Source organism: Panthera uncia (genome assembly GCF_023721935.1).
Source record: "Panthera uncia isolate 11264 chromosome D3 unlocalized genomic scaffold, Puncia_PCG_1.0 HiC_scaffold_8, whole genome shotgun sequence".
Lineage (NCBI taxonomy): Eukaryota > Metazoa > Chordata > Mammalia > Carnivora > Felidae > Panthera > Panthera uncia.
The window spans coordinates 48,953,626-48,964,492 of NW_026057586.1; positions in this window are offsets into that span (position 1 = coordinate 48,953,626).

Here is a 10,867-nt window from a genome sequence, read left to right on the forward strand (position 1 = left end):
AGAGACTTCAGGAAAAAAGGGGAGATGTACTCTGACACCTCCCCTTGCACCCTGCATCATTTTGTAGTGAGGTGGTGACCCTGAGACAGGATCGAGGGAGTGTGACTGTTCAATTCCGTTTCGGGAAGGGTTCTTCCATATTCTGAGAGACCCCCCTCACATTATCACCTCCCCACAGGCAATCTTGGAGCTGACAACATTAGGTCTTGTCCTTCTGGAAAAGCACCCATATTCATGTTGACAGACTTTGGGGTGTCTTCAAAAGTGTTCCAGACTTTGCATCACTGCTGCTGCTATGAAAAGCCTCATTGCCTACCTAGCATCTGGTATTTCTCATGGAATTCTGACCCACGTGAAAAACCTGTTCCCAAAATCACAGAAGGATAATTCACATAATCACATAATTCTAAGGTGGTTTTTCTTACCCCAAAGAACGTTCCTGAAAACTCTAAGTAAACTTTGCAGAGTGATACCAGAATTACCCTAACCATCTCACAGCTGCACTTTCCCAGCCCTAAAGGGAGGTGCTGGTGACAGATTGGTTCTGTGATCTCATCGGCTAGAACGGGAGACAAACCACCCCAATGTTCATTTGGGGGCTTTGTACAAAGGAGAATTCTTGACCTTGAAAGTGTTGAAAAAAATGGCCTTCCCATCTCATCAGTTCTGTTTTTCATTCTCCTTCCAGCAAACAAATACCTTTTATTTGGAGATTTCCCATATGCTATTTAATTTACTTAGAATGCCTTTTCTCTTTTTGATGACTATCAGCCACGTTTCCTTCAAAATCTGGTTCAGAATGTTCCCTCTTCACAAACACTCCAGTCAAACCCAGCCACCTCTGATCACTCCACTGCTTACATTCCTTGAAGGCTCGCTAGCACCAAATCCACTGTAGACAGCGATTGGCAGGCCGTTCATGGGACGCACACGTTATGTGCCACACACTGAAATGAGGAATTCCATTTAAATTCTACATCGATCCTGCAAAGTACAGTTATTTTTTTTAAGCTTATTTATTTTGAGAGGCAGGGAGGGGCAGAGAGAGAGGGAGAGACAGAGAACCCCAAGCAGAGATCAAGCCTTCTCAGAGCTTGGGCTCACCTAGCCCACTCTCAACCCCACGAGTTAGGGGATCAGCTTTTGGTGAACCATCCAGATGGAACTCATAATTTTTTTTTTTCTAGTTCATGTTTGCATATAGTAGCATTTCCTTTTTTTTTTTTTTTTTTTTTTTTGAGTATTGTTGACACACAGTGTTCTGTTAGTTTCAGGTGATATCCCTCTTCTGTGCATGTAACTTGCCTGCTTCCCTTGGTAAGTGATAACATCCACTTCCAAATACCCAGGCTAGACCCATCTCTAGGGCCCAGGGGTCAGTCTCATGGGGATCTGGTCCAGACTCCTCACCGTCATCACACCCAATGTCAGGTTCAGCAAGCTTGTCCTAAAATGTGCTTCCCCACCCCCAGTAATCTTTATTTTGGTAAAAGGCTTCACCCAGTCACCCCCTAGTGTTGGGAGGAGCAGCCTCCACATCTCTACACCCCCTCCCTTCTATTCCCCACATGCCCTCTGCCCATCCCTTCCCTGCACTGTCACCTCTGCCACCTTGGCTGAGGCTCTCAGCCCCTCTCCCCTCTCAACAGTGAGCCTGCCTTCCTCCCTGGTATTGGCTCTCAGAAGTAAGTCCAGACTCCTTAGTTTGGCAAAATTTTTTAAATAAAATAAAATTAAAAAGTCTCCAGGGCACACCTGGATAGCTTAGTTGGCTAAGCAGCTGACTTCAGCTCAGATCGTGATCTCAGGATTTGTGAGTTCGAGCCCCACAGTGGGCTGTCTGCTGTCAGTGCAGAGCCCACTTTGGATCTTCTGTCTCCTTCTCTCTCTGCCCCTTCCCCACTCATGTGTATGCTCTCTCTTTCTCTCTCTCAAAAATAAACATTAAAAAAAGTTTTTTAAGTCTCCATGACCCAACAACCCTGCTCAGACTTGAGATGCAGCATTTCAACAGAGTAGAAACAGGGAATTAAACTAAACTAGGAGGCTATCAGGGAAAAAGACTCACAAGTGTGCTGTGTTAAGGATGAAAAAATATAAGCTTATGCAGAACAAAATAAGAATAACTTGACTTAATGGCTATTCCCAAAAAACAACCACCCTAGGGTTTCTGACAACTGTAAATCCAATATGTGACAACAAGATGCTGTCACCATCCACAAAAATGCCGCTCCCTGGTCCTGCTCTCTGGGTGATACATTTTTAAGTGGAATGTTGGCATCCTGGAGTTTTCCCAGAGGAGGATGGCTAAAGGCAGTGAGATTTGCAGACCTAGCCAGGTACAGAAGTGTTCATTTGTTTGACTTTCATTCAATGAAATTGAGATGTGTCCTTGACCATCATAGGCCATGCTTTAAATCACAAAAGTAAGTTATGAAACCTAATAGAGCTTCAAGATCACTCTCTTCCCCCAAGACTCTAGATCCCCCTTACCCTGTTCCACATTTCCCCATTTTCAACAGCACTTATCTCTTTCTGACATACTATGTAATTTCCTTGTTTATTATGGTTTTTTATTGTCTGTCTTCCCCTGCTAGTTCATCACCTCCAAAAAGGCAGAGATCTTGGTTGGCTTTATTCAGGGATGGCTCCCACATGCCTGCAATAGTACCTGGCACATAGCAGGCACTCAATGTATATATATATATATATATATATATATATATATATATGTATACATATATATACATATATGTATATATGTATATATAGTATAGTATATATAGTATATATATGTGTATATATACATATATATGTGTGTGTATATATATACACTACATAAATGATAGTTTAGTGGAGGCTTACATGGAATTCTGCCCATCAATTTTGTTTCTCTCCCTTTCAGCAAAATTGGAAAGTGTGCCTTCTATGTTTTCACCCAAACTGCTAATTTAATGTGCCTTCTATATTTTCACCCAAGTTGTTGGAAAGTGTGGGACTATAGGTATGCTGATGCATATGCCCCAAGACTGTGTACAAGGATATTCATGGTCACAGGGTCAGACAGAACAAAAGATTACCTGCCCCTGTCAATCGATAGAGCTCTGATATGCTCATGTAATAGACTATCATGCAGGTTTGTTTTTTTTCCCCAAGTGATATGAAGGTACTTATTTATCAGATCTATGGGTACTGGTTTAACCTGATCTCCAAGATATATTATTAGATAAACAAAATGGATTTCTTTTTTTTTTTATGGCTGATTAAATCCTGCCTTTTGCAACAATATGGATGGATCTTGAGGGCGTTATGCTAAGTGAAAAAAGTCAGGTGGAGAAAGACAAATACCATATGATATCACTTATGTGTAGAATCTAAAAAAGTAGGGCTCCTAGAAACAGAGAATAAAATGATGGTACCAGGAGTTGGGGGATGAAGGAAACAAGAAGATGGTGGTCAAAAGTTACAAACCCAGTTACAAAGTGAATACATTCTGGAGGTCTAATGCACAGCATGCTGACTATAGTTAACAATACTTTAATACTTTAATGTTGTATTATATACTTTAAAGTTGCTAAGAGAGTAGATCTTTTTTTTTTATGCTAAGAGAGTAGATCTTAAATACTTTCACCACACACATGTGAGCTCACACACACACAAAAAGGTAATTACGTGAGGTGATAGAGAAGTTAATTATCCTCACTGAGATAATCATTTCACAATTTATATGTGTATCAAATCATCATGTTGTACCCCATAAACCTACATGACATTATATGTCAGTTATATCTCAAGAAAGCTGGGGGAGGGTGCAAAGTGCATAACAGCATTTATTATCCTTCTGTGCCTTTTGTAATCTGAAAAAATTATTATATCAGCCTTGCCCCTGCTTTTGCTTTTTGCTTTGGTTTCTTTGCTTGGATTTTGGTGGTTGCATTAATATTTATTTTATGGGTTTGTTTAGGAATAATTGAAGAACCAAATATTAATCAAGCCCCACAGTATGTCAAGCAGATGCTAGAACATTTAAATATGCTATTTCCTTTAATCCTAGGACATAGTGATCACTATTTCTATTTCGCAGTTGAAGAAATTGAGACTCAGTGGCTTGCCCAGGATCACATAGCTCCTGGATTCTACTGGACCTCACCCCTCCATCCCCACATCTCTGTCAGGGCACAGTCTGCCCGTGCATTTCTCTGCATCTCATCCCAGTACACAGACTATGCCACGGGCCACTCCACTGGAGCATCATGGTCTTCAAGGCACTCTGTCTTCCTGGCTTGTAGGAGCCTGGTGCAGCCTGGCAGCCTCCTCCTCCCCACTCCTAACCCTACCCCCCCTTCCCCCCCCCCCCCCCCCCCCCGCAGAGATGTGGAATGAGGAGGCATTGCCACAGCCCAGTCCAACAGCAGGAGTCTGGCGGGTTTGTCTCTCACCTGCCCAGGAAACAGAACCTTGCAGACATGCAAGTCTGCCCAACTGGGAGAACGGCCACCAGCCCTGCTATGACATGCAGGAGACCTGGTGCCTGCTCATCCCACCAGCCTCCCTACCAGCAGTTGGGTTGCCTCGCCTACTTCAGGGCTACAGGGAGGAGAGAAGCCTCATGCCATCAGGGCAGCCTCAATATCAAGACGAGCTCTGTTATGTCTAAGGCAGAAGGCTGGAATTTAGTTAATTTTATCATTTTTAGGTAATACAACTGTTTTAATGAAAAGAGGTGACCTTGGGGCTGGTGGCGTCACAGATAAGGAGTGTGGACAGCAGCAGATGGGTGACCTTGTTCTGCTTATTAACGGCTTTCCTTCCCCTTTGCTCTTCCTTACCCCCTCCCTTGATTTCATTTTCTCGTCCAAGGTTTTAACACCAGGAGAGGAAGGAATAATTAGCACAGCCAAGCCTTGGGAAAATGCTGCTTCAGGGCAATCCACATGTGCTCCGCCAGATCCACGGCCTTCAAGCAGGGCCAGGCTCCCACAGGAGGAACGAGGCAGCCGGCCTGGCTCCCCCAGGGGCGGAGGATAAGGCCGTCTGCTGGGCCAGGCCGGCTGTCTGGGCTGAGGCACTCCGGGAAGTGTTAACCCAGGTGGCTCAGGAAGTGAGGGAGCACTGCTAATTCTCAGCTGTGCTAATTCAGTCTCATTCGACAAACATTTATTGAGCGCCTGTTAGGCTAGGATTCGTAGTTAGGAGCAGGGGATTCAGAGAGAAGCGGCATCTGTCCCACCAGCCACCAAAGAGCCAACCTGTGATTGTTTGGGTTGGTGGAGCCCAACGGGTGACCTGCCTAGGGATTGAAAGGAAATTACTGGAATAGACTAAAGCGAGAAATGATCCCAAGAACTGAAACCAGAGCTGTCACTTGGCCCAGGGAAGCCCGCTCAGAAAATGGGAAGGAGCCACACCCGGCGAGGACAAGGAGAGGCTTGGAGGGTCCAAGGAAGTTCTACGTTGTAAATATTCCATCCCATTACCCCCTTAAGGACGTCTGTACTTCTCATCTTGTAGGTGCTAATTTGTGGCTTGAAAATATGTTTTCCTGAGATAAATGTCATGTGATAGGGTGTGCGTGAGTGTATATGTGTGTGTGCTGTTAATGTGCTTGAACAGCTACTGCCTCTAACCAGTTCTGTCTCTGACTTACACCCTGAGATGTTCATTCACCACACACTTCCATGAATTCTACACATCTAATTGGAAAACCACTGTGTAAAGTTTTGACATATTTAAAACATGAGACAACTTCACTGGCTTATGCATAAGGAGATGATATGATGTACTCTAAATATCGTTCTCCAAAAACAATCTATCCCATGTGTAAATAACTTTTCAAGTCAATGTTGGGGTAAATCCCTGGAAATTTTCAAATAGGGGAGTTTTATTTGTTTGGCATTATTAGTTTACATTCTGTTCCACATGAGCGCCTGCACAAAAACTGTTTTAGCTGAAATATGCCTTCTCGGAGCATGCTGTCTCTTCTCTGCCTTCTAAAATAGAGTGTGCTGAACATTTTCTCCATGACTCAGGGTATTATTAGTTATATAATGATAGCACTTGAACATTGTACAATACAATGCCTCCACGTGCTATTGAAGTGCATTGAGCGGTTTCCCTTTACACTGACACTGTTATTTATTATTTTTTAAATGTAAGCTTGTGTTCTTAATACTTTTTTTCCTCTTTCCCTCGATGTTAGGCTGTAACTGTTAAAAATTGCTTTTAGCATTCCAAATGTATATAGCACCCACTTTGTTGCCGATACTGATACCGATGACAGCAATGCTAACGTAAATAGCTATTTACGTTACCATGTTACCATGTACCTGGCACTGTGCTAAGCACTTCGGGAATATTTCTTCATTTAATCCTTGCAAGACTCGTATGAAGTATACTATTATTATCCACCATTTACAGATGAGGACACAGGCTTAGAGAGAGAAATTAACTTACCCTTCTTCACACAGCTAGAGGCAATAGGGGAAGTTACACTGTCCAAATTCAGAGCTCATGCTGTTTACCACATTGCTATACTGACTCCTGCTGTGGCTTGGTCTACAAGCCAATTAAAATCAGTTACAAATATTTCTGGGGCGCCTGAGTGGCTCAGTCATTGGAGCATCTGACTTCAGCTTGGGTCATGATCTTGGGGTTCGTGGGTTTGAGCCCTGTCTCTGGCTCTGTGCTGACAGCTCAGAGCCTGGAGCCTGCTTTCAATTCTGTGTGTATCTCTCTCTCTGCCCCTTCCCTGCTCACACTGTCTCTGTCTCTGTCTCTGTCTCTTTCTTAAAAATAAATAGGGGCTCCTGGGTGGCTCAGTTGGTTAAGCATCTGACTTCAGCTCAGGTCATGATCTCACAGTTCATAGGTTCAAGCCCCACATCGGGCTCTGTGCTGACAGCTCAGAGCCTGGAGCCTGCTTCAAATTCTGTGTCTTCCTCTCTGCTCCTCCTGTGCTCACACTCTGTCTCTCTCTCTCTTTCTCAAAAATAAACATTTTTTAAAAATTTTTTAATAAAAATAAAAACAAATAAACATTAAAACAATTTTTAATTAAAAAAAATCATTTATAAATATTTCTAAACTAAGAGTTCCTAGGCTCTAAGTGAGAATCTGTGATATTCTCCAATTTGTAAAATCCCTGAGACTTCGTAGATGTCCTTTCTTTTCTGATGTCTTTGTCCTTAAGCATAGTTCAAACAGCTAAAATTGCTGACAAATTGAAGCTGGCTAACTGAGGTGTTTTGTTTTGTTTTTCTGGAATAACACCTTGTTTCTCTATTGCACAAATCCTAGAATTTGTTCAGAAACAGACATATTGAACACCTGATTTATCTTTACAACTTCTCTGAGATATATTCTTGTTAGTTGGCATTGTTATGGCAGCTTTACAACTTTCAAAATGAAGTTAGGGACACCAAACACCAAAATGAGAATCCACAAGAATCGTGAATGTACACGCTCACCCCAACATTTCCTTGACCCACTGTCCCAAACTGTAGGACCACTTGGTCCCCAGAAGCCCCAGATCTGCTCAGATACCATTAGGCAAATATTTGCTCTCCTTTTCTGTTCTTTTCCATGTTTTTCCATTGCTTCCACGTTGCTTGCTGACGTGGGAGGCCCCACTCCAGGTGCCGAAGACAGCTTTCTTCCCTTCCGTTCCTTGATGCGTGTAGCTACTATAGAATCAGAGCGGGTGCAGACTTGGTGTCTGCGATGACTTTATCTCTTCACCTTCTCAGCAAATGGCTATTCATTCTATTCTTCCAGTTTCTCAGGCCACAAGCCCTTAAAGCATTCCTGACTCCTCTCTTCCTCATATGTCACATCCAGTCCATCAGAAAATCCTGTCAACCCTACCCCTCAAAATACATCCAGAATCTGATTCCTTCTCACCCACCCCTGCTCACCACCTGGTCCCAGGCCATCCTCACCCTTCTACATTGTGGCAGTGCCCTCCCAGGTAGCTCCCTGCTCCCAGCTGTGCCCCCTGGTAGCCAGTTACGTCAGACTGTGTCACTTTTGTGCTCAAAACCTGCCCATGGCCCCAGCTAACGCAGAACAACACCCAAAGGCCCTTTGAAGGCCTGCCCCTGCCTCACCCTCGTCTCCCCCACCCACTCTGTCACCCTCCCCTCTCCTGTCACAGTGGCCTCCTTTAGGTAACAGTTGTATATGTGTCCTTCCGGAGTTCAGGTTTTTGTTTTTGTTTGTTTAATCTCAAGCTTTCGACCTGAAAATGAACGCTGTAATACTGGAAAGAGGTGCCCACTGGTCCTCAGAAGCCTTGGCGCCTGCTTGACTTTCCTCACGTGCCCAGCAAGGGGGCCTGAGCAGCCCCACCCCGGGGAACTGGACGGTGCCCCCCCACACCCCAAGCAAGCAGGTGTGCTCCACCCGCCAGCGCCCGCCCCTCCCCTGCAGGCCACAGCAAACACTGGTGGCAACAGTCAGGGCACACTTTCTTTTTCTGTTTGCTGTAGGTGGCAGACTGCCCAGGGCCGGCCCAGCACTGGCATTTCAGGGAGAAATTCCTGACTGAAGAGACACCTAGAGAACACGAGAGACGTGGAAATCCCTACAGGTTGCAACAGTTGTCCTTCAAAGCAGGCTGGAAACAGGGGAGGTTAACAGGAAGGCTTGAGGGCTAGTTCAGGCCCAAGCAAAGCCAAACCAGAGAGCTGGGCATCTGGAGGCAGGACTCCTTCATAGGCCAGCCCCTCCTAAGTGTCAACTTCTGGGTGCCCACACAGCCAAGGCCAAGTTCTTTCTCCTGCTTCACCACTGCTCGGCGTCCAGGGTCAGGAAGGGGTCAGCCAGCCGGCAGACAGGTTCTCCTCCAGTTTTCTCTCAGCAGCATCACACGGCACCTGCACACAGTAGATGTCCCGTGCGTGCCCGGCTGGGAAAGCAGTGAGTCAAAGCCACTTCCTGCCCCCCTGTTCTGACCCCCTTTTCTTTTGATTAGGAACCCAGAGGTCCCGCCCCTGTTGTTCTTAAGACCCATTCCTCAGGCTATACAAACGACTGTAATACTTCCCCTTCTGCCTTCCCGTCCTTTTGGAGGGACAAAGGGGCCCTGCTCCCAGAAACACTGTCTCCTGGAGTCGGGAGAATTCCTGGAATGGGCAGGGACCTCGCCTGAAAAAGAGAAAGGAGAACTGTAGGTAAAGGCAGAGGGGAACAAGGGGGCAGATCAAAGAGAGCCTGGCCAGGGTCAGGAGAAGGGAGTGCTGGCAGGGAGACAAATGGGGCTCCCCGAGGGGTCAGCGGAGGGACAGGCGTGTCTACACTCAAATGCACAGTGACAGCGCAAGAGCTCTTCAAGGAAAGACAGTCATTGCAGAGACAATAGATGGAAAAGATAAGAGAAGGTGTAAATTAATGGAGAAAAGGGCTGGCCAGAGATAAGGGGATCTCCCTCTAATTAAAAACGTACAGCCTCCCCATCTCCAGGGTTGGTGGTGTCCCAGACTGTCCTGTGTCTGAGCTGGGGTGGGAGCTGAGGTAAAGGAGGGCAGAAATCGGGCCAGTTAATAATTAGCTCCTCGCTGAGGGCTTAGAAGCTGACTCAGCCTCGTCCACAGACAGGAGGAGTGAACCATCCAAAATTACCAGAGATGAAGTGAGCGACTCACCCAACTCTGGAAGAGCCCAGGGGAACCTCAGACCCTGCACAGGATCTTCACTTCTGAGGCTGGCCAGGACAAGTCTTTCTCTGATACTTCAGGCTTTTGTCGTTGTTGGTTGGTTGGTTTCAATTCTGGTTCTAAGATTCTAAGCTCTGCCTCAAATACTGATTGAATTTGAACTTGATCTTGCCGGTTCCACACCCAAAAGGGGGTGCTCAGTGGCAATTTCCGGCAAGGTTCATCTGCTTATGGTCAGAGCTAATTAACTAGCAGAATGGGAGAGATGGTAGATTCTAGAGCCAGGCTGCCTGAGGTCACGTCCTGCCTTGTCCACTCACTAGCTGGATGACTTAGTACAAGATCCCTGACCTCTCAGAGGGTCCAGTGTGTGCTGGGCACCGAGTAAGCACTCAACAAACACTAGCTGCCATCATCAGCATCATTTTGATCAGTACCATCTTTCTCCCCCAACCTGGAAGCAACGCCCTGATATAACTGCAAACCCCACTTCCCGTCTGAGCAGGCCATGGCCCTCCCTCTCCCTCAGCATGGGTGCCTGTGGACATATCCTAGCATGGACAGTTCAGAGGATGAGACAAAGAAACCAGGAACTCAGATGTAAGTTGTGGGGGCAGGAGGAGGTGACTACGACACCCAGGAATACTGTCTGTAAATTCCTGCATCTTCCCTCTCTCCTCACATCCAGTCCTTCACCAATCCAGTCTAGTGTACCTGCACAATCAACCCTGACTCCATCCACTTCTTTCCACCTGCACGGCTCCCCGCTCCAGTCTAGGCCACCATCATCCTCCACCTAGACTGCTGCACTAGCCCTCTGACTGTCCCCCCGACTCTGACTCCTACCTGCACCCCCTAACCTGTTTTACACACAGCATGTACAGCGATGTTTTAAAAGCTATGACTACAGAAACCACATCACTGTCCTGCGAGAGCCCCTAGCCCATCCCCGCCCACCCTCAATGGCTTCCCACTGCACTCCAGATAAAATCTCAAGTTCTTACTGGTCTAAAAGACCCTGTATGACTGGCCTCTGCCCACCTGTACAATCTCATTCAGCGCCACGCTCCTCCTTGTCTACCAGGCTCCAACTTCACTGGCTTCCTTTCAGCTCTTCAAACACCCTCTCCTCCTCTTCAAAGGCCCAACTCTTTTTCAAGTCTTAGGGTCAATGGCATTTCTTGAGAAAAGCCTTCCCTGGCTACCCTCTCTAA